The sequence below is a fragment of the Aegilops tauschii genome, chromosome 5 (assembly GCF_002575655.3).
Source record: "Aegilops tauschii subsp. strangulata cultivar AL8/78 chromosome 5, Aet v6.0, whole genome shotgun sequence".
Lineage (NCBI taxonomy): Eukaryota > Viridiplantae > Streptophyta > Magnoliopsida > Poales > Poaceae > Aegilops > Aegilops tauschii.
This window is the reverse complement of record NC_053039.3, coordinates 486,577,685-486,603,352: the sequence shown is the minus strand read 5'-3', so window position 1 is coordinate 486,603,352 and position 25,668 is coordinate 486,577,685. Positions and strand designations below refer to the sequence as shown.

The following is a 25,668-nucleotide window of genomic DNA, read 5'->3' as shown; positions in this document are numbered from 1 at the left end:
GTAGTTCTCCCGGTGCCACCTTAGCCGATAGAGCGGAACGTAAGGTAGCAAAACACGGGAGCCGGGCAAACCCAACATTTGACCAAAGACATGATTCGGAGCTGATGCACATAAGGCCAAACTCGCGACGTCGAACACTCCCTAAGGTATTCGGTCTTTATAACATGTGTCGGGCTGAGCAATGCCCTTGAGAATGAACCCCGAGTATCCAGGTACTTGCAATGTTCTGACGTGGCGAAATGCCCATAACGTAAGCATCCTTCTCGGTTATACTAAGTATCCGGAGGATGTGAACAACAAGAGACAGTAAAAAAGGTTTACACAGGGTCTTAATCTAAAAAGAAACCTTTGGGCAGGTCCCTGCTACACGTCGCCTGTGTCTCCGTTGTGCCGTATCCTGGAAGGGTGTAGCACGATTGTCGTCTGTAAAAGAGAAGAACTTATGTGAAAGTTGTTGTGCGAAAAATTGGTTATTCTTGATAAACCATGAAAATTCAATATAAGTAAAGTTGAGCCGAACTAGCCCTGTTTATACGCGGGAAGCCCCTGGTGCCGTCTATGGGGGTATAACCATCAAACCAATCTCGGGTTTATGTAAGCTGTTATAGCTAGTAATTCGCCAGACTCGTCTAGCCGTGTCCGCGGTCTTGACGACCGATCCTTTAGTCTGGTTGGAGGGGCCATTTAGTGTTCGGCTGTTAAAGCCGTCGCACATTCTTCCGCTCGTAAGGAACGTTCAATATTTCTGCTAATGGTGATGATGCCACGTGGACCGGGCATCTTAAGATTGAGAGAAGCGTAATGCAGTACTGCATTAAAATGAGCGAAAGCCGCTCTTCCGAAAAGTGCTTGATAGCCACTTCAGAATGGAGCGATGTCGAAGGCTAACTTTTCGCTTCGGAAGTTGTCGGGAGAACCAAATACAACCTCTAGTAATAGAGAGCCCATGCAGCGGGCCTCTGGGCCTGGTATTACTCCCTTGAAGGTAGTATTACTATGGCTGATGTTTGTCGGGTCTATCCCCATTTCGCGGGCTGTGTCCTGATATATCAGATTAAGACTACTGCCGCCGTCCATAGGACTCGTGTGAGATGATATCCGTTTATTATTGGGTCTAAGATGAAGGCAGCCAATCCCTCATGCCGGATGCTTGTCGGGTGGTCCCTGCGATCAAAAGTGATCGGGCAGGCCAACCAGGGTTTGAACTTACGGGTGACGGGCACTATAGCCTGTGTGTCTCGGAGTGCATGTTTGCTTTTCCTCTTCGTCACGTGGATCACGTTCACTGTTTTGACCTCTGGTGGGAATTTTTTATGTCCCCCAGTGCTTTGCTGGCGAGGCTCGTCCTCGTCTTCACCTGGTGTCTCCCTCCCCTTGTGTTCGGCGTTTAGCTTACCGGCCTGCTTGAAGACCCAACATTCTCTATGGTTGTGATTCGCAGGTTTATCGGGGGTGCCATGAATCTGACATAGTTTGTCTAGAATCTTGTTTAGGCTGGATGGTCCATCTCTGCTGCCTTTGAAAGGCTTTTTCCGCTGACCTGGTCGAGAGCCCCTGAATCCGGCGTTTACCGCCGTATTATCTGGGTTGTCTTCTGTATTTCGATGCTTGTTTTACTGCGTCGTGGTTTTCCATTGCCATCCCTGACTTCGGATGTGCTTGGGTCACTGGTGCTACTGCGGGCTAACCAGCTATCCTCGCCCACGCAAAAGCGGGTCATGAGGCTTGTCAGGGCTGCCATTGTTCTCGGTTTTTCTTGGCCGAGGTGTCTGGTGAGCCATTCGTCTCGGACGCTGTGCTTGAAAGCTGCTAAGGCTTCGGCGTCCGGGCAGTCGACGATTTGGTTCTTCTTAGTGAGAAACCTGTTCCAAAGCTTTCAAGCTGACTCTCTGGGCTGTTGAATTATATGACTTAAATCGTCTGCATCCGGAGGTCGGACATAGGTCCCTTGAAAATTAGCCCGAAAAGCATACTCGAGCTCCTCCCAATTTCCAATTGAGTTTTCGGGGAGGCTGTTCAGCCAGTGCCGAGCTGGTCCTTTAAGCTTGAGGGGCAAGTACTTGATGGCGTGGAGATCGTCTCCGCGAGCCATATGGATATGGAGGATAAAGTCCTCAATCCAGACCCCAGCGTCTGTGGTCCCGTCGTACGCCTCTATGTTCACTGGTTTGAATCCTTCTGGAAATTCATGGTCCAACACCTCATCGGTGAAACATAAGGGGTGTGCGGCACCCCTGTATTTGGATGTATCATGGCGTTCGGACGGTTGTAGTATTCGGTTTTGATTTTGTGCCGTAGCGCGCTTCCTAGATCCAAAGATGGATCTGGTCATACTGGATTTTTGGCGCAAGTCCTCACGTAGATCGTGTGTTGACTTATGTGCGGCCTTGTTAGCCGCTCTATCGCGGCCACAAGGTGGTTGATCCGAGCGGTTGGCCGTTTTATTTTTTGGCTGTGTGGGCTCTAAGGCCTCATCGTCGAATTCGGGCAATAGCTTGCGCTTTGGATAGCTCTTTGTGTGGTAACTTCCACCATACATTTCTTCGTTGTCGAGCACTTTGTTCCATCTACTGTTGAGCGTATTTTGTGCGGCCTTAAGCCTTTGCTTCTGCTTCTTCAGACTCCTCGCTGTGGCAATAAGCCTTCTGCGGAGGTTCTCTTGTTCCAAGTGCCTTTCTAGGATGATGTGTGCATCTTCGTCCGGACTGTTTTCCTCCCCGGAGGGAGGTTGATGAGCTTTATCCTCGGTGTCGCCGTGTTCGGACATCGGATCCGTACTATGTTCGCCGTTTGCAGTTTCATCGTGCTCTGCCGCTGGGTCGATGTGGTCGTCGTTTCCTCTGGGGTCGACTGGGGTGTTATTTTCTCTTGCGATGTTATCGCTGTTTTTGCCGAGGCGGGATTTGGAGCGGCGCCTACGCCGACGCTTTGTTTGCTTCTCGAGGGATCTATCCTTCGCTGCATCCTGCCGTTCTTCGTCATTGTTTTCTTTGGGTGTATCCACCATGTATATGTCATGTGATGAAGTGGCTGTCCAGCGCCCTGTGGGCACTGGTTCCTGTTCCTCTCCTGCATCGTCGTTCATGCCGTCAATGTCTTCGGAGTCAAAATCGAGCATGTCGGTTAAATCATCGACAGAGGCTACTAAGTGGGTGGTGGGTGGGTAGCGAATTTCTTCGTCGTCCGCATCCCATTCTAGCCGGACATAGTTCGGCCAAGGTTCTCCTGACAAGGAGAGAGACCTTAATGAATTTAGCACGTTGCCGAAAGGTGAGTGCTGAAAGATATCCGTGGAGGTAAACTCCATGATCGGCGCCCAATCGGATTCGACAGGCACGGACGCAGGCGGCTCGGAGTCCGTGGCCGGAGACGAATCTGGTGGTTCGGCAACATGGCTCTCGTAAGGGGTGGAGTCCGTATCCGGCTCTATCGCCACTGAGAGTGTGGCCTCCATGGCGGGGCCTACCCACCCGTCCTCGGATGGCACAATTTGCTCCGGATTGAGGGCCGGAGTAGTTGCAGATGTGATCTCCCGAACACTGTCCGACGGCAGAGCTAAATCATGCTCATCGTGATCGTGCGGCGCACCTGACATGGGCTCAAATCCGTCGAAGATCAAATCTCCGCGGATGTCGACAGTGTAGTTCAAGTTTCCGAACCTGACCTGGTGGCCAGGGGCGTAGCTCTCGATCTGCTCCAGATGGCCAAGCAAGTTAGCCCGCAGTGCGAAGCCGCCGAATACGAAGATATGTCCAGGGAGGAAAACCTCACCCTGGACCGCATCGTTACCGATGATCGAAGGAGCCATCAAGCCTTATGGTGACGGCATAGTGGAACTCTCAATGAAAGCACCAATGTTGGTGTCAAAATCGGCGGATCTTGGGTAGGGGGTCCCGAACTGTGCGTCTAAGGCGGATGGTAATAGGAGGCGGGGGACACGATGTTTCCCCAGGTTCGGGCCCTCTCGATGGAGGTAATACCCTACTTCCTGCTTGATTGATCTTGATGATATGAGTATTACAAGAGTTGATCTACCACGAGATCGTAGAGGCTAAACCCTAGAAGCTAGCCTATGGTATGATTGTTGTTGTCCTACGGACTAAACCCTCCGATTTATATAGACACCGGAGGGGGCTAGGGTTATACAGAGTCGGTTACAAGGGAGGAGATCTACATATCTGTATTGCCAATCTTGCCTTCCACGCCAAGGAGAGTCCCATCCGGACACGGGACGAAGTCTTCAATCTTGTATCTTCATAGCCCAACAGTCCGGCCAAAGGATATTGTCCGGCTGTCCGGGGACCCCCTAATCCAGGACTCCCTCAACTACTGGTAGTTAGAATTGTTGGGGAACGTAGTAATTTCAAAATTTTCCTACGCACACGCAAGATCATGGTGATGCATAGCAACGAGAGAGGAGAGTGTTCTCCATGTACCCTCGTAGACCGAGAGCGGAAGCGTTATAACAACGCGGTTGATGTAGTCGTACGTCTTCACGATCCGACCGATCAAGTACCGAACGCACGGCACCTCCGAGTTCAGCACACGTTCAGCTCGATGACGTCCATCGAACTCCGATCCAGCCGAGTGTTGAGGGAGAGTTTCGTCAGCACGACGGCGTGGTGATGATGATGATGATGTTCCACCGACGCAGGGATTCGCCTAAGCTCCGCAACGGTATTATCGAGGTGTAATATGGTGGAGGGGGACACCGCACACGGCTAAAATATCGTATATAAAGTGTGTCCATGGGGTGCCCCCCTGCCCCTGTATATAAAGGAGCAAGGGGGAGGCCGCCGGCCTAGGGACGAGAGGCGTGCCAGAAGGGGGAGTCCTACTCCCACCGGGAGTAGGACTCCTCCTTTCCTTGTTGGAATAGGAGAAGGGAAGGGAGAAGGAGAAAGAAGGAAGGGGGCGCCCCCTTCCCTAGTCCAATTCGGACCAGATCATGGGGAGGGGCGCGGCCACCTTTTGAGGCCTTTCTCTCCTTCCCGTATGGCCCATTAAGGCCCAATACGAATTCCCGTAACTCTCCGGTACTCCGAAAAATACCTGAATCACTCGGAACCTTTCCGAAGTCCGAATATAGTCGTCCAATATATCGATTTTTACGTCTCGGCCATTTCGAGACTCCTCGTCATGTCCCCGATCTCATCCGGGACTCCGAACTCCTTGGTACATCAAAACTCAATAAAACTGTCATCGTAACGTTAAGCGTGCGGACCCTACGGGTTCGAGAACTATGTAGACATGACCGAGACACCTCTGCGGTCAATAACCAATAGCGGGACCTGGATGCCCATATTGGCTCCCACATATTCTACGAAGATCTTTATCGGTCAGACCGCATAACAACATACGTTGTTCCCTTTGTCATCGGTATGTTACTTGCCCGAGATTCGATCGTCGGTATCTCGATACCTAGATCAATCTCGTTACCGGCAAGTCTCTTTACTCGTTCCGTAATACATCATCCCGCAACTAATTCATTAGTCACAATGCTTGCAAGGCTTATAGTGATGTGCATTACCGAGTGGGCCCAGAGATACCTCTCCGACAATCGAAGTGACAAATCCTAATCTCGAAATACGCCAACCCAACAAGTACCTTTGGAGACACTTGTAGAGCACCTTTATAATCACCCATTTACGTTGTGACGTTTGGTAGCACACAAAGTGTTCCTCCGGTAAATGGGAGTTGCATAATCTCATAGTCATAGGAACATGTATAAGTCATGAAGAAAGCAATAGCAACATACTAAACGATCGGGTGCTAAGCTAACGGAATGGGTCAAGTCAATCACGTCATTATCCTAATGAGGTGATCCCGTTAATCAAATGACAACTCATGTCTATGGCTAGGAAACATAACCATCTTTGATTAACGAGCTAGTCAAGTAGAGGCATACTAGTGACACTCTGTTTGTCTATGTATTCACACATGTATTATGTTTCCGGTTAATACAATTCTAGCATGAATAATAAACATTTATCATGATATAAGGAAATAAATAATACTTTATTATTGCCTCTAGGGCATATTTCCTTCAGTCTCCCACTTGCACTAGAGTCAATAATCTAGTTCACATCGCCATGTGATTTAACATTAATAATTCACATCACCATGTGATTAACACCCATAGTTCACATCTCTATGTGACCAACACTCAAACGGTTTACTAGAGTCAATAATCTAGTTTACATCGCTATGTGATTGACACCCAAAGAGTACTAAGGTGTGATCATGTTTTGATTGTGAGATAATTTTAGTCAACGGGTTTGTCACATTCAGATCCGTAAGTGTTTTGCAAATATCTATGTCTACAATGCTCTGCACGGAGCTACTCTAGCTAATTGCTCCCACTTTCAATATGTATCTAGACCGAGACTTAGAGTCATCTAGATTTAGTGTCAAAACTTGCATCGACGTAACCCTTTACGACGAACCTTTTGTCACTTCCATAATCGAGAAACATATCCTTATTCCACTAAGGATAATTTTGACCGCTGTCCAGTGATCTACTCCTAGATCACTATTGTACTCCCTTGCCAAAATCAGTGTAGGGTATACAATAGATCTGGTACACAGCATGGCATACTTTATAGAACCTATGGCCAAGGCATAGGAAATGACTTTCATTCTCTTTCTATCTTTTGCCGTGGTCGGGCTTTGAGTCTTTACTCAATTTCACACCTTGTAACACAGGCAAGAACTCTTTCTTTGACTGTTCTATTTTGAACTACTTCAAAATCTTGTTAAGGTATGTACTCATTGAAAAACTTATCAAGCGTCTTCATCTATCTCTATAGATCTTGATGCTCAATATGTAAGCAGCTTCACCGAGGTCTATCTTTGAAAAACTCCTTCCAAACACTCCTTTATGCTTTGCAGAATAATTCTACGTTATTTCTGATTAACAATATGTCATTCACATATACTTATCAGAAATGCTGTAGTGCTCCCACTCACATTCACAGGCTTCACCGCAAGTCTGTATAAACCTATATCCTTTGATCAACTTATCAAAGCGTATATTCCAACTCCGAGATGCTTGCACCAGTCCATAGATGGATTGCTGGAGCTTGCATATTTTTTTAGCACTTTTAGGATTGACAAAACCTCCTGGTTGCATCATATGCAACTCTTCTTTAATAAATCCATTAAGGAATGTAGTTTTGTTTATCCATTTGCCAGATTTCATAAAATGCGGCAATTGCTAATATGATTCAGACAGACTTTAAGCATAGATACGAGTGAGAAACTCTCTCATCGTATTCAACACCTTGAACTTGTCGAAAACCTTTTCCGACAATTCTAGCTTTGTAGATAGTGACACTACTATCAGCGTTCGTCTTCCTCTTGAAGATCCATTTAATCTCAATGGCTCGCCGATCATTGGGCAAGTCAATCAAAGTCCATACTTTGTTCTCATATATGGATCTTATCTCAGATTTCATGGCCTCAAGCCATTTCGCGGAATCTGGGCTCACCATCGCTTCTTCATAGTTCGTAGGTTCATCATGGTCTAGTAACATGACCTCCAGAACAGGATTACCGTACCACTCTGGTGCGGATCTTGATCTAGTTGACCTACGAGGTTCAGTAATAACTTGATCTGAAGTTTCATGATCATTATCATTAACTTCCTCACTAATTGGTGTAGGTGTCGCAGAAACTGATTTCTGCGATGATCTACTTTCCAATAAGGGAGCAGGTACAGTTACCTCATCAAGTTCTACTTTCCTCCCACTCACATCTTTCGAGAGAAACTCCTTCTCTAGAAAGGATCCATTCCTAGCAACGAATATCTTGCCTTCGGATCTATGATAGAAGGTGTACCCAGCAGTCTCTTTTGGGTATCCTATGAAGACACATTTCACCGATTTAGGTTTGAGCTTATCAGGATGAAACCTTTTCACATAAGCATTGCAAACCCAAACTTTAAGAAACGACAACTTTGGTTTCTTGCTAAACCACAGTTCATGAGATGTCGTCTCAACGGATTTAGATGGTACCCTATTTAACGTGAATGCAGCTGTCTCTAATGCATAACCCCAAAACGATAGTGGTAGATCGGTAAGAGATATCATAGATTGCACTATATCCAATAAAGTACGGTTATGACGTTCGGACACACCATTATGCTGTGGTGTTCCAGGTGGCGTGAGTAGTGAAACTATTTCACATTGTTTTAACTGAAGGCCAAACTCGTAACTCAAATACTCTTCTCTACGATTAGATCGTAGAAACTTTATTTTCTTGTTACGATGATTTTCCGCTTCACTCTGAAATTATATGAACTTTTCAAATGTTTCAGACTTCTGTTTCATTAAGTAGATATACCCATATCTGCTCAAATCATCTGTGAAGGTCAGAAAATAATGATACCTGCTACGAGCCTCAATATTCATCGGACCACATACATCTGTATGTATGATTTCCAACAAATCCGTTGCTCTCTCCATAGTTCCGGAGAACGGCGTTTTAGTCATCTTGCCCACAAGGCATGGTTCGCAAGCATCAAGTGCTTCATAATCAAGTGATTCCAAAATCCCATCAGTATGGAGTTTCTTCATGCGCTTTACACCAATATGACCTAAACGGCAGTGCCACAAATAAGTTGCACTATCATTATTTACTTTGCATCTTTTGGCTTCATTATTATGAATATGTGTATCACTACGATCGAGATCCAACAAACCATTTTATTGGGTGTATGACCATAGAAGGTTTTATTCATGTAAACAGAACAACAATTATTCTCTAATTTAAATGAATAACCGTATTGCAACAAACATGATCAAATCATATTCATGTTCAACGCACACACCAAATAACACTTATTTAGTTTCAACACTAATCCCGAAAGTATAGGGAGTGTGCGATGATGATCATATCAATCTTGGAACTACTTCCAACACACATCGTCACCTCGCCTTTTACTAGTCTCTGTTTATTCTGCAACTCCCGTTTCGACTTACTACTCTTAGCAACTGAACCAGTATCAAATACCGAGGGGTTGCTATAAACACTAGTAAAGTACACATCAATAACATGTATATCCAATATACCTTTGTTCACTTTGCCATCCTTCTTATCCACCAAATAGTTGGGGTAGTTCCGCTTCCAGTGACCAGTCCCTTTGCAGTAGAAGCACTTAGTCTCAGGCTTAGGACCAGACTTAGGCTTCTTCACTGTAGCAGCAACTTGCTTGCCGTTCTTCTTTAAGTTCCCCTTCTTCCCTTTGCCCTTTTCTTGAAACTAGTGGTCTCGTCAACCATCAACACTTGATGTTTTTCTTGATTTCTACCTTCGTCGATTTCAGCATCACGAAGAGCTCGGGAATTACTTTCGTCGTCCCTTGCATACTATAGTTCATCACGAAGTTCTACTAACTTGGTGATGGTGACTAGAGAATTCTGTCAATCACTATTTTATCTGGAAGATTAACTCCCACTTGATTCAAGCGATTGTAGTACCCAGACAATCTGAGCACATGCTCACTAGTTGAGCGATTCTCCTCCATCTTTTAGCTATAGAACTTGTTGGAGACTTCATATCTCTCAACTCGGGTATTTGCTTGAAATATTAACTTCAACTCCTGGAACATCTCATATGGTCCATGACATTCAAAACGTCTTTGAAGTCCCGATTCTAAGCCGTTAAGCATGCTGCACTAAACTATCAAGTAGTCATCATATTGAGCTAGCTAAACGTTCATAATGTCTGCATCTGCTCCTGCAATAGGTCTGTCACCTAGCGGTGCATCAAGGACATAATTTTTCTGTGCAGCAATGAGGATAATCCTCAGATCACGGATCCAATTCGCATCTTTGCTACTAACATTTTTCAACATAATTTTCTCTAGGAACATATCAAAATAAACACACGGAAGCAACAACGAGAGCTATTGATCTACAACATAATTTGCAAAAAATACTATCAGGACTAAGTTCATGATAAATTCAAGTTCAATTAATCATATTACTTAAGAACTCCCACTTAGATAGACATCCCTCTAATCATCTAAGTGATTACGTGATCCAAATCAACTAAACCATGTCCGATCATTACGTGAGATGGAGTAGTTTCAATGGTGAACATCACTATGTTGATCATATCTACTGTATGATTCACGCTCGACCTTTCGGTCTCTGTGTTCCGAGGCCATATCTGTATATGCTAGGCTCGTCAAGTTTAACCTGAGTATTCCGCCTGTGCAACTGTTTTGCACCCGTTGTATTTGAACGTAGAGCCTATCACACCCGATTAACACGTGGTGTCTCAGCACAAAGAACTTTCGCAACGGTGCATACTCAGGGAGAACAGTTTATCTTGAAATTTTAGTGAGAGATCATCTTATAATGCTACCGTCAATCAAAGCAAGATAAGATGCATAAAGGATTAACATCACATGCAATCATTATCTTGTGCTTGTGATCTCCATCTCCGAAGCACCATGCTTGTGATCACCATCGTCACCGGCGCGACACCTTGATCTCCGTCGTAGTATCGTTGTCGTCTCGCCAACTTATTGCTTTTACGACTATCGCTACTGCTTAGTGATAAAGTAAAACTATTACATGGCGATTGCATTTCATACAATAAAGCGACAACCATATGGCTCCTGCCAGTTGCCGATAACTCGGTTACAAAACATGATCATCTCATACAACAAATTATATCACATCATGTCTTGACCATATCACATCACAACATGCCCTGCAAAAACAAGTTAGACGTCCTCTATTTTGTTGTTGCAAGTTTTACGTGGCTGCTACGGGCTTAGCAAGAACCGTTCTTACCTACGCATCAAAACCACAACGATAGTTTGTCAAGTTGGTGTTGTTTTAACCTTCGCAAGGACCGGGCGTAGCCACACTCGGTTCAACTAAAGTGAGAGAGACAGACACCCGCCAGTCCCCTTTAAGCAACGAGTGCTCCGAACGGTGAAACCAGTCTCGCGTAAGCGTACGCGTAATGTTGGTCCGGGCCGCTTCATCTCACAATACCGCTGAACCAAAGTATGACATGCTGGTAAGCAGTATGACTTATATCGCCCACAACTCACTTGTGTTCTACTCGTGCATAGCATCAACGCATAAAACCAGGCTCTGATACCACTGTTGGGGAACGTAGTAATTTCAAAATTTTCCTACGCACACGCAAGATCATGGTGATGCATAGCAACGAGAGGGGAGAGTGTTGTCCACGTACCCTCATAGACCGACAGCGGAAGCGTTATAACAACGCGGTTGATGTAGTCGTACGTCTTCACGATCCGACCGATCAAGTACCGAACGCACGGCACCTCCGAGTTCAGCACACGTTCAGCTCGATGACGTCCCTCGAACTCCGATCCAGCCAAGTGTTGAGGGAGAGTTTCGTCAGCACGACGGCGTGGTGACGATGATGATGTTCCACCGACACAGGGCTTCGCCTAAGCTCCGCAACGGTATTATCGAGGTGTAATATGGTGGAGGGGGGCACCGCACACGGCTAAAATATCGTATATCAAGTGTGTCCATGGGGTGCCCCCCTGCCCCTGTATATAAAGGAGCAAGGGGGAGGCTGCCGGCCTAGGGAGGAGAGGCGCGCCAGAAGGGGGAGTCCTACTCCCACCGGGAGTAGGACTCCTCCTTTCCTTGTTGGAATAGGAGAAGGGAAGGGAGAAGGAGAAAGAAGGAAGGGGGCGCCCCCCTTCCCTAGTCCAATTCGGACCAGATCACGGGGAGGGGTGCGGCCACCTTTTGAGGCCTTTCTCTCCTTTCCCGTATGGCCCATTAAGGCCCAATACGAATTCCCGTAACTCTCCGGTACTCCGAAAAATACCTGAATCACTCGGAACCTTTCCGAAGTCCGAATATAGTCGTCCAATATATCGACTTTTACGTCTCGACCATTTCGAGACTCCTCGTCATGTCCCCGATCTCATCCGGGACTCCGAACTCCTTCGGTACATCAAAACTCAATAAAACTGTCATCGTAACGTTAAGCGTGCGGACCCTACGGGTTCGAGAACTATGTAGACATGACCGAGACACCTCTCCGGTCAATAACCAATAGCGGGACCTGGATGCCCATATTGGCTCCCACATATTCTACGAAGATCTTTATCGGTCAGACCGCATAACAACATACGTTGTTCCCTTTGTCATCGGTATGTTACTTGCCCGAGATTCGATCGTCGGTATCTCGATACCTAGTTCAATCTCGTTACCGGCAAGTCTCTTTACTCGTTCCGTAATACATCATCCCGCAACTAACTCATTAGTCACAATGCTTGCAAGGCTTATAGTGATGTGCATTACCGAGTGGGCCCAGAGATACCTCTCCGACAATCGGAGTGACAAATCCTAATCTCGAAATACGCCAACCCAACAAGTACCTTTGGAGACACTTGTAGAGCACATTTATAATCACCCATTTACATTGTGACGTTTGGTAGCACACAAAGTGTTCATCCGGTAAACGGGAGTTGCATAATCACATAGTCATAGGAACATGTATAAGTCATGAAGAAAGCAATAGCAACATACTAAACGATCGGGTGCTAAGCTAACGGAATGGGTCAAGTCAATCACGTCATTCTCCTAATGAGGTGATCCCGTTAATCAAATGACAACTCATGTCTATGGCTAGGAAACATAACCATCTTTGATTAACGAGCTAGTCAAGTAGAGGCATACTAGTGACACTCTGTTTGTCTATGTATTCACACATGTATTATGTTTCCGGTTAATACAATTCTAGCATGAATAATAAACATTTATCATGATATAAGGAAATAAATAATACTTTATTATTGCCTCTAGGGCATATTTCCTTCAAGAATGATTTCACTATCGAGGCGATCCTTACACATTCATCAACATTTAATAACAACAGTGAATTTATCTCTATATATCTGCCTTCCTACCTTTTGGGGGCTTGGACTTGCTCTGTATGATATTACAGGGCTTGAATAAACTACAGATTTCGTAAATCAATAGTGTTGCTATGATTTTTCACTGCCACATGTTTTAACTTAAGTATTGGAATCGGGAGCCCTCTCGAATTACTTATGCCTCTGGTGATTTGAGAGCTAATATTCTGTTTCTCCAAATACCAGTATGATGATTGCATTAGGGATTGTTATACGACTGTTGAGAGGGGAAGGGAACTTCATGCTGACTGTCCTGGCTTCAAGATGGTCTCAAGGGCACTGATAAGGAAAGCAACTGCTCTTGCCAAACTTGCCAAGTCTTCCAAAGACTACGATGCTGCCATTGAGACTTTCCAGAAGGCTCTAACTGAGCATCAAACCCAGATACCCTGAAAAGACTAAATGATGTTGAACAAGCAAAGAAGGAGCTCGAGTAACAAGAGTATTATGATCCATAAAAAACTGATGGGGAGCGAGAGAAAGGTAAGCTGCGTGAATTGTAATGTTAACACTGCTTTTCTGCCCCCAATAGTCTGGGGCAGTTAATGATGAGGTTCTCTATTCTTGCTACTACCCTGCAGGTAATGAGTTCCCTAAGCAGCAAAAATACCCAGAAGCAGTGAAGCATTACACTGAAGCGCTCAGGAGAAACCTGAAGGATCTGAAGGTAATTCCTTGAACTTTTATGTTACTCAATTGCTTGAGCAAAATCATTATTTGAAACCGTTTCACTGTTATATTCGAAAGATTTTTTTTTATCTGGCAGGAACCCGCATAAGATTAACCAATAATGTAGAGAACATACCGAACTGTGTATATATATGCCTTTTGAATTAGCCTGTCGATGACGACTGGTGCCTCAGGTGCTTCTGCAGTATAGGTTTGTCCTGTAGTGGGTTTGGTATAACTGCTAAGTTGTTGTTTGCGTGGATTGTATATTTCAGGTATACAGCTACAGGGCTACCGGTTACACCAAGATGGGTGCCATGCCTGAAGGGATGCCGAGAAGTGCATCGAGCTAGATCCTACATTCTCCAAGGGATACATCAGGAAAGGCACAATCCAGTTTTTCATGAAAGAGTATGACAACGCAATGGAAACTTATCGGGAAGGCCTAAAGCATGATCCTAGTAACCAGGAGCTGCTTGATGGTATAAAGAGGTAAGTAGCACTGAAAGAGATCGTCAATCAGTCACTGGTTTCTCATCTTAGATTCCACCAAACAGCTCCTAACCGTTGCTGTCCGTTCTCAGATATATTCAGCAGATCAACAAGGTGAACAAAGGAAAACTTTACCCCAGAGGAACAGAAAGAGAGACAGGGCAAAGCTATGCAGGACCCTGAAATCCAGAACATCCTGACGGACCATGTGATGCTGTAGGTAAGTTCATCATCAGATGTCTGTTTACTCCTCTTTCTTGAGCCAGAGGTTGGTTTGGCGAACAGTGCGATAACATTGAGGTGTTTGTTGTCTGCAGGTGTTGATTGATTTCCGGGAGCATCCAAGGGCTGCTCAGGACATCTCGGGAGCACGAACGCAACGGCGGTCGGGCTTGGGCATCGTTGGGTTCAGTGATTGGAGACGTGGCTGTTCGTCCCCTACGGATCTCCGCCGCCGCGGCCTGAGAGAGCCTAGAGAAGGGAGGGTACGGATGAGCACCTGTAGGACGACCTGCCATCACGGCCAGCGCGTGCCAGACTCCAACAACATCAATGTGGTGTGGTCATAGTCGAATCCTCCTGTCCTCTCGCGCCGTGTATATTCAGACTTATTAGCGTGCGCCATAGGTTGTATGAACATGGAGGTGCAGTCACCCGAGGTGCAAAAGCTCCATCACCTACCTCTACCTCCTCCACTACGCTGACAAGTAAGCTAAGCCCCCATCATCTACATTGCTTCCTCCCTGCCTGTGATTTATTACTTCGAGCCTGCTGTTGTTTTACCATATATACAAACCTATCTATGCTTAAGTGTGGTCATTAGGTTATGGAACAAGAGAAACAAAGTGTTCTTTAGCAGATCCAAACCTGCCCATTTTAGAATTGGACCAAGAATTACTTGCGTTGCCTGTTTTATATGAATAACCATAATTTTTTTGGATGTCATAGAAAAATCATGCTACAGCATAATTTGTAATCTTTGTAAACAAGTTAAACTTGGAATAAGATCCTGAAAGTAATACAGCGCTTCTTGAATGCATGGAAACAAAAATAGTTAGTTATCTCAGAGTCAATATGTCATATATTCTGAAAGTGGTGCACATGGATATGTATATTCTTGGTTAGTTTTTGTTCTGTTTCTGTTGTATATGCTCTAGGAGTCTAAAAGAAGATGAGGTAGCGCTACTTGATTTCCTGTCAAATTTCAGTAACAGTCAAGCAATAATGAAATATTGGCCTTTTCTTATTCCTGTATTACATAGTGACCATGGAGTCAAAGCTCATGTCAATGGTCAATTACTGATTGTTGCACTTATATAGAGCACACTGATATAATATCTACACATATATTCTGGAAGAAGCCTATAGGAGTGGATGAGCAAATAACACATCACATTCGAATAATATTGAATGTGTTGCATCTGTTCACCTAAATTAATTTGGTATTCTGCTCTACAATGTTAATTGCAGAACAAAAGACTAGCGGTGGTACAAATATAAGATAGGTTTGAAATATAACCAAATTGCAATGGTCACGTGTTTGGAAGTGCAGGTCGAGGACTCAAGGTGGGATTGCGAGTGGAAAGGAGGAGGACAAGAAAATTAATGCTATAACAGCGAAAGAAAGTCGAGAAGGCCGCATGAATATCCATATGTTAGATACCATGATGTTGAATCACTCGAATATGCCCATTGCAACGCACGGGCACCTTTACTAGTGATGTTTAAATGCCCCTTAAATCTGGTCGGTCAAGTGATGGTCTTTAAGCCTCCTTCTTTGCTTCTTTTCTTGATATGTAAGATTTGCTAACACATTTGTTCAATTGCTTGTTTGCATCAGCCAGTCATACTAGGACTGTTTGCTTTGATTACTTGCTGTTCTTGACCTAACACTCTAACAGAGCTTGTCAACGATTTAAACACTAAGGGCTGCTGTAGTGGGGTCTTTTCTAACTCATAGGTGAGATTAAGGTTTGGCTGTACACTAAAGTAGGCTCTCCAAGAGTACCTGGAGATCCAGTTCGAAGGTATGCCTAGTTTTTACATAATGCAGACATAGTAAATGCTCATTTCATTGTGTGCAAGTGCAAGAGATGCGGCATGTTTCATTATGTGGTGTTGCTTTGTTATAATCTCATCCTTTTGTGTTCACAGACTGGAAAGTATGCATATTTATCTTCCAAGGAGAAGAGTAACTAGTTTGTGTCACCTTGCAGAGGGGGTGCACACTACTAGGGAAAACCCTAGTAGTAGCGCGGGTTTAATGCCCGCTTGTAGCGCGGGCAGCCGCGCTACCCATAACACTACTAGAAAAAGACCTGTTAGTGGAGCACCTATTTTTGCCATTAATGGCGCACTATAGGTGCGCCATTATTATCACACCACTAGTAACAAATAGTTAACGCGCACCTCTGGTGCGCGATTAGTATCCCAGATAATAGTGGCGCACCACATAGTGCGCCATTACTATGCCTAGAAGTGCGCCATTACTATCTGACTTAGTAATGGCGCACCACATAGAAGTGCGCCATTACTAACAATTTTTTTTCAACAAAAATTTCAGAATATTTTTTCAAAATTTTGTTTCAATTTTTTTTTCAGATTTTTTTTTTCGTTTTTTCTTAATGTCGGGTCACGATGGCTTAATCTCGGGTCAATATGCTTAATCTCAAGTCAAATCGCACTCCGTGGTCAAACTTCCCGGAACGTCACGCCACTATAGGTGCGCCATTATTATCACGCCACTAGTAACAAATAGTAATGGCGCACCTCTGGTGCGCCATTAGTATCCCAGATAATAGTGGCGCACCACATAGTGCACCATTACTATGCCTGGAAGTGCGCCATTACTATCTGAAAGTGCGCCATTACTAACAAAATTTTTCAACTTTTTTTCAGATTTTTTTTCAAATTTTTGTTTCAAATTTTTTTTAGAATTTTTTTCGTTTTTTTGTTAATCTCGGGTCACTATGGCTTAATCTCGGGTCAATATGCTTAATCTCATGTCAAATCGCACTCCTTCCCGGAAGGTCACCGATCCTCACACTACTCCAGCCCGAGCACGCTTAACTTAACAGGCACTTATTGATATATGTATCATATCAATCCTATTAAACCTTGTTGATGTCTAGGATTTTGTTCATGGTCATGAGTGTGATGAAATTTTGAAAAAATATTTCAAACTTCCTGGTCATATTACGTATCATATTTTGAAAAAAATTCCAAAAAAAAAATCAAAACCTAACTTCTTTTTCTGTTACTAGTGGCGCACCTAGCAAATGGTGCGCCATTACTAAGTTTGATTTTTTTCATTCCCCCCTCTAGATCTTAAAAGCCCTGTATCTTTTATTCAGTTAGTTTTTTTGGGAATTCTAAAAATCTTCAACAGGGTTCCCCCAGTTGAATTCAGATGTAGCTTTTCGAGTAGATGATTTTTCATATAAATTGTTTTTTAATCCGAGTTCGTATGCAAAAGTTATGCCCATTTTACTAAATTCCAGAGAAATTTTGCAAATAAAGTCGAAATTCATATTTGTAAATTTTCCCAACAACTAGACCACATATCACATGGGAAACTTATTTTCGACATTTCCATCATTTCCTTTTATTTTTTCTAAAACTGAAAAGGCGGTCCAAGGGGGGTGTGCAAAGAAAGTTAGTAATGGCGCACCTTCACAAAGTGCCCCATTACTATGTGTATGACTTGGTCAAACCTTGGTCAATGTTAGTAATGACGCACTTTGTATAGGTGTGCCATTACTAAGTTTGACATAGTAATGGCGCACCTATGCAAAGTGCGCCATTACTAAGTTTGACCAAGGTTTGACCCAGTGATACACATAGTTATGGCGCACGGTGGGTGTGGTGCGCCATTACTAGTTAAAACTAGTAATGGCGCACTATCCCCTGGTGCGCCACTGCTAAGTCTGGGGAGGGGTGTGGGGCCAGGGCAAAACTAGTAATGGCGCACCACATGCCAGGTGCGCCATTAGTAATATGGCCATTAATGGCGCACCTATATCTGGTTCGCCATTAATGTCCATATTTGCTATAGCCGTTTTTCTAGTAGTGTAAGGCGCTACAGCTATTACTTAGCAGTAGCACGTGCGACAAGCGCTACTGCTAAGACACATAGCGGCAATGTTTGTTCTATCCCGCGTTGCTGCTAATCCAACTAGTTGTAGTGTGTTTACTATCCATCGCTACTAGTACTCTTTTTTTCATTTTTAGTGTATTTATAGGCCGTTATACAAATTTTGGTACAATACCAATTATGAGGTTTATATCGTTATGTCCGTAAGAGTGTGTCAAATGAAGGTGGATTAGGTTCAAGTGGAGGCAATATGTGGTGCATGTCAAAAGTATACTACTAATCCAAACTTGATCTAGTTTGGACTAGCACTACAAGAAATATGTCAACTTGTGACCCTCACTATTGGCCGCTGAAAGGTCATAGTTTTTCATTTGCGACCTTTTTGTGACCAAAAACAGAAGGTCAAAAGCTGGCGGTCGTAAACTAAAATTAACGACCTTCTGTAAAAGGTCGTTGGTTCTTTGACCAAATTTTTGGTCACTAGCAACCTCCCAAGCCACGTAGGATCCAGCGTGGCAAGCTGACGTGGATAAGATTCAGCGCGGTCCAATTCGGTGTTCTACATGGGCCTAGCCCAACAATTCGGCCTTTTTATATATTTTTTCTATCAATTTTTTATCAGCTTCATGGGCCAAGCCCAACATTGCAAGCTTTTTATTGTTGGGTTGTGGCCTTTTTGTCTAAACGAATTTAGTTTTTTTTTCCAAAAGAAGGGTCCACTAGTTAGACGGGTCCTGGTTGCCAGGTTCTATTAAAGTGGGACCCTTTTGGTAGCATCATATTATTCAGATTACAATTTGACAATTTGACATAAATAAATAACCATGTTTAAATAAGAACAGACAGAAAATACAAGTAATATTTCAAATAACAACTGCGAGAATCAATCACAGTCATACAGATATACTGGGCTCCTTCTGTCATGACACAGTTACAAGCTCTACTAGTGTAATAACACAGATATAAATACAATCAGTCACACAGATATAGGGACAATCACAATGAGAATTGACAATCAGCACAAACTGGGCTCCTGCTCCAGTCAGATGAAACTGTATGCATGACTAACTACGCGACCATAGTCGACTAGGCCACCTTCGCTACACTAGGACAGCAATAGAACTGTCATCCTGCCTTCGGTCGTCGCCCTGTTACATGAATCAGAAGAGAAGAATCAAAACACTGGAGCCAATATATTATGAACAGAACATTCAAAAAAAGGACAAGTTCTTTAGAATGATAACACAAATTCAGCTAATGCAATGATTTTGTTCCCCAGATAATTAAGACGATATACTCATTCATACAAGGTGACGCAAGAAAATAGAGCACTTTACTCATAGCATGCAGAGTATCATTATTATGTTCATATCAGCTTATTCTTATGCCTACAACAAGGAAATAAATCTTACCAAAGAAGTAACAACTCCATAAATTAAAACATCATGGCTAAATAAGAAGACTAATCGGGGCTAAACATCAGGGCTTAATAAAAACAGAACATTCTGCATTTGGTGCGAAAATGGTTAGAGCAAAGAGGAGCTTCAGCAACAGAGCAAACCAAATCAAATCGAACACAAACCGACATTTGCAGACGAATATTTTTGTTTAACTCATTTACTGTTGCTCCCTTTAATTTTTAGGACTGCATATTCTGAATCTACTAGTACTAGATACCTACTGATTAGTAAATAAAGCTGAGTTATACTAGTAGTGGTGTTGCTCAATTGCCACTGTTCTTATCATATTTACTCCATAACAACTAACATGAACATGCCAATTGATTAAAACCTAAGCCATGTAAATTTCAAAACAAGAACCAAACTTAAGCCATGATGATAGACAGTGAGAAAATCAACTAAACTTAAAAGGAATGCTAACCAAGAACCCTTTAATTAACCCTACCATATCATCAACACCCCCAACCAAACAGGAGCATGAGCAGGACAATAGCTACTAAACCTTGAGGTCAGGTATAGACATATACCTGGACTTTGCTTCTTAACAGGAGGCCCCCCATTTGAGTTGGCCGCCTCTTCCTTCTTCTGCTTGATCTTAAAAAGGTTTATCATCTTCCTGTGAAACATGAGGGGAGGAGGTAACGAGCATGAGCTAAAGAGAGCAGACTTTTCATAGGAACAAAATAGACAAAAACAAGAAAAGTACCATTCAGGCTTAAGAATGGTTTTACACACAAACAAGTAGAAACGATGTAGCGGAAATCAACAAAAGCAGTTCGGTTCTCTTTAATTATTGCGTTCATAGATTAGTAGCAGAAAATAATATACCCAGTACAAAGGAAAGCAAAATACTAAAGTACCAAGCATGACTAGTAGCTCTGCACAACTGCACCACATATACAACTAGCTGCAGATAACACTATATGCACGTACATACATAACCGCTGTGCTTTATTATAACAAAGACATTCAAATGATAATAGTAAAAAATGAACTAAAAGAGCTAAAATAAGCATGTGTTATGAACAAAGATCATCTAACCAAATAAACTAAATTTTCAAATGTTATGTGACTTCTGAAAATTCAGTTCATTTAGTTGAACTAAAGAGGGCCACAGAATACCATACAGGGTGCCCATTTGCACTCCTACACTCTAACACACACACACACACAATATGGAGACTTTTGAGAAATTCAGTAAACATGGAGTACAAAAGAGAGGTTCAGACTTCAGACCCGATGTAGGTGCTGGTGAAGGAGATGATCCAGGCTGTAGGACTTGTAGATGAGCTGTAGTAGTGGAGAAAACTTGTAGCCGCCGCCACTGCTGCCAGGTAAGCAGGCGCGACCCACTGGACAGCCCAGCCACGGTGTCGCAGTAGCAGCAGCAGGTGTTCAACTAGGCAAGCAACAAGCAGCATGATTTGCGTTCAATTAGCCGATGTTGAACAGGACCGCCTCCCCTCCATGGCTTGCAACCACCACGCACCTTTCCTGGATGGTACGATGAAGTGAAGCCCTTTTGCTCTGCTGTAAGGATGAAAACTTCCCCTGCACAAGGACAGGAGAAATATGAATCAACTACACATACCTTGATGAACAGAATCAACATCACTTGCATCTCAAAACTAGGCGCTATCACATCAGCAATGTTTCTTTTTCTTTTGGCAGAAATATCCTCACATTTGTATTAATAATCCAATCAGGGTATTTTACATCTGATAGTAAAGAGGGGCATTAAGCAACTAATTTAGGCATGGATCAATGAAACCACCAGCTACAACAAAGTCACGGCGAACAGGCTACAAGTCCGCTGCATATAAACACGTACTAGAATGGCAAATCTGAGAGGCAGGATCTAAATATGCAGAGGTGATAGCGCCTAGCATCAATTACAGTATTTAGCACAAAGTCATTTGATTGTAGCAATTCGGGCCAAAGCATAACACTAGTAGAACACAAAAAATGACTTGATGGCCATGAATCATAGCATGGTACTGCTGTTGCACGAAGGCCACAACTTGAGAAGAGAGAGGAGGGAGCCAGAGGGGATGACGTTCACCATGGGAGTTTTGTGTAGTCGACGCCGTGGACAGGCGCCACCGCGGTTGCGGGACGGCCATCCACCGCCGTCACGCACGCGGTGGAGGAGGCCGCCCGAGGGAGGCACCACGCACGTCAGTCCCGTAGCGACCGAGCGCAGGAGCACCGTCCATAAGGTGGAGATGCATGTGGGAGGGAGGGAGGGAGGGGACGAAGCAGAGGCACTGGAGTTGGAGCCACCGCCGCCCCCGTAACCCTAGCCATGGGGAGAGGTCGTGGGTGAGCGCTCGAGGCGGATCTGGCCGGAGGTGCTGCATGCCGGCGCGGGACGCCATGGAGGACCTTGGTGGACACGGGCTACTGCCGGGTCGGATGTCCATGGAGGACCTTGGTACGTCACGGGCCAGGTCGACGACGGCGCGCCGATACCGATGTGGATCTCGATCTGCGGCATTCCCTTCCCTTGGGAGAGAAGATGCTGGCTTAGATCTGGGGCCTTCCCTTCCCAAGGTGAGGATTTGGAGCGGCGGCGCTAGGGTAAGAGAAGGCCGGCGGCGGGGTTGGGGGAGAGGAGTTGGTCAGCGGCGAGGTTGGGGGGGATGGTGAGCGCTGCGACTGGGCGGCGAGATTCTGGATCGGGGAGAGAGGGAGAGAGAGGCGGCGGCGGGTGTGTTTTCGGGGAGAGGGAAGAGAGAGGCGATCGGGGGTTGCTAGGGTTTTGTTTGGGCTGCTGAGACCAAGTGAGAGATGTTGGATTCGCCAAGCGTGGACGGTTCAGATCGGCTAAGGGGGTGATCCATGAGAACAGTTCTGATTGGTTCGAAAAGTCTGTGATTTAAAATAGTTTCCAAGTACTAAAAATAGAGGGATTTTGTGAAGCAGCTATCAAAAATATTTTACAAAAGGGCACCACACAAATTTTCACTAGAGTTAGACCACATTTTATGGATGAGCACCAATTTGTATGCATTTCTGATATTTCTAGCTATATTTAATTATTTTCATGTGTGGAGATCAATGGCTTTCAAGCCAAATGATCAATCTTATGGCCACATTCATGGCATAGTTTGTTCAAATGATATCATATTGTGCACAAGGGTGCATATTGGAATGGCAAACAATGTTGCCAAAGGAAGTTTTCATTTTCTTTGGACGAAAAAACTATTTTCCATTTTTCGAGTGCTCAAAAGGAGGTTTTTTTGTGAAGGACCTCCCAAATAATTGTTGCAAAATTGGACCAAATCAATTTTCTAAAATACTAGGACATATTTGATGCACAATTGACAAAATGGTTGGGTGTAAAAAGTTTTGATCCACCTCTCGTGAAAAAGACAAATTTTCGCCGATTCAGCTGGAAGAAGGTCAAATTTGAACTGCAGCTGCCTCATAGTTTGCTATTTATTTTTTCCAAAAATCATTTCTAGGTACATAAGTATCTATTTAATCAGAGAAACAGCAAAAAATATCCAAGATTTAACCACTAGCTAGGAACGGTCATTCCCGCTGTTTTGACCGCATTTTGAAACGTGCATAAAAAATTCAAAAAATTTCAAAAAAATGGAAAAGCTTCGCATTGTGTCATTATATGTGACCAAGTTACGGGGAAAAATAATAAACTTGTAATACAGAAATTATTTTAGAAAAGTGTTCTCGGAAATGAGCTATCATGTGTGAAGATTCATGGATTTCAACCCAAACGCTCAATCTCATGGCCACATTCATGGCATAGTTTGTTCAAATGATCTCATATTATGCACAAGGGTGCATCTTGGAATTCCGAACAATGTTGCCAAATGGAGTTTTCATTTTCTTTGCACGGAAAATTCATTTTCCATTTTTTGAGTGCCCGAAATGAGGTTTTTTTGTGAAGGACCTACCATATATTTGTTGCAAAATTGTACCAAGTCATTTTTATAAAATACTAGGACATATTTAATGCACAATTTACAAAATGGTTGGGTGTCAAAAGTTTTGATCCACCTCTGGTGAAAAAGACAAATTCCCGCCGATTCAGTTGGAAGCGGATCAAATTTGAACTGCAGCTGCTTCATAGTTTGCTATTTATTTTTTTACAAAAATCATTTCTAGGTACATAAGTATCTATTTAATCAGAGAAACATCAAAAGTTTTCCAAGATTCAACCACTAGCTAGGAACGGTCAAGCCCGCCGTTTTGACAGCATTTTGAAACGGGCATAAAAAATTTAAAAAAAATCGAAAAATTGGAAAACCTTCGCATTGTGTCATTATATGTGGCCAAGTTTTCAGGAAAAATAATAAACTTGTAATACGGAAATTATTTTAAAAAAGTGTTCTCAGAAATGAGCTATCATGCGTGAAGATTCATGGCTTTCAATCTTATGGCCACATTCATGGCATAGTTTGTTCAAATGATCTCATATTGTGCACAAGGGTGCATCTTGGAATGGCAAACAATGTTGCCTAAGGAAGTTTTCATTTTCGTTGCACAGAAAATTCATTTTCCATTTTCCGAGTGCCTGAAATGAGTTTTTTTATGAAGGACCTACCATATATTTGTTGCAAAATTGGACCAAATCAATTTTATAAAATACTAGGCCATATTTAATGCACAATTGACAAAATGGTTGGGTGTCAAAAGTTTTGATCCACCTTTGGTGAAGAAGACAAATTCCCGCCGATTCAGTTGGAAGCGGGTCAAATTCGAACTGCAGCTGCCTCATAGTTTGCTATTTTATTTTTTCCAAAAATCATTTCTAGTTACATAAGTACCTATTTAATCATAAATACATGGTTTGGTGGTGATACGTCGAGGTTTCGACGGTGGCCGAGGGCCCCAACTCTAGAGCGCGTAAACTCGCATGCCCGCCGCGTGGTCACCGCGTGACCGTGGCATTGTCATGTGTTCTGGGCTGCCTAGGCATGTCTAGTGGGTTGGGCACTCCCCAGGTAGATGCTAGGAAGAAAATCACAACATAAGATTCTCACGAGGAGACCGATCGATGCTCAAATATGAATAAGCAGCCATTAGCGGTACGTGAAATGCACGTGGCTAATGGGTGTGAGTTTTGGCTGAGGATCATCAATTACTAAGAAGACCGTCTTCACAAATTTTCAGCTCAAAAGGAGGAGCCTAGGTGGTACTTGCTTTGCAAAGTACCACACTAGACATAAATACCAATGTTGAAGCCGGGCTCAAAATAATGAATGGATTGAGCTGGCATTTGGTGGAGGATGGTTATTTGGGTAGAGGAAAGCACTGTAGAAAATGGATACCATTTGGACATGCCAAAGTGGTACTTTCTTCACAAAGTGTTTTTCTGAACAGAATAGGAAAATGAATATTTTTGAATTATTTTTGAACTACGCAAGGAAGTTTTTTTACATATTTGACGAAGATATGACCCAAAGAATTTATGAGATTTTTTTGGGAATTTTGGGAATGACAGAAATATAGGTTGCTTCACAACCTAGGGCAAAAACTGCCACATGGACATGACACATAGGCAAAACTGATGAGGTGGCGCCTAGTCATAGCAATAAGTACTAATGCATCCACGTTCACAACCTCATGACCATTTATATTGGTCGTAATCACGTAGAAATAAGGTCATGGACCACTTTTGTCTGCTTTATGACCATTTCGTGTAAGGCAATTCAGGGTTTGAGCCCTTCCAAGCAAAATGGCTGTGGATTTACGACCAATTTAGCTAGGGTCACTAAGAGAAGGTCACTAGTTGACATATTTCTTGTAGTGTAGTAGTACTTTCGATGTGCACCACATGTTGCCTCCACTTGAATCTAATCTGCCAGCACAAGCTATTTAATCATCATCATAGTCATTATCACCAACAGTATTTATTTAATCACCATAGTCATAGTGTAGCACATCATCATCTTCAAACTCATTCTAGCTAGCTAATCACCACCAACACTAGATGCGGTAGCTATCTAATCACCACCAACACTAGCTAATAATAATCATCATAGTCATTACCACCAACACTA

At 43.5% G+C, this 25,668-nt stretch overlaps 2 pseudogenes; one reads left to right on the top strand and one right to left on the bottom strand.

The window, feature by feature from the left end:
• Positions 1 to 573: 573 nt before the first annotated feature.
• On the bottom strand, positions 574 to 1,419 carry LOC120964958 (uncharacterized; annotated as a pseudogene).
• Positions 1,420 to 3,391: 1,972 nt separating this feature from the next.
• On the top strand, positions 3,392 to 23,969 carry LOC109744767 (hsp70-Hsp90 organizing protein-like; annotated as a pseudogene).
• Positions 23,970 to 25,668: the final 1,699 nt, after the last annotated feature.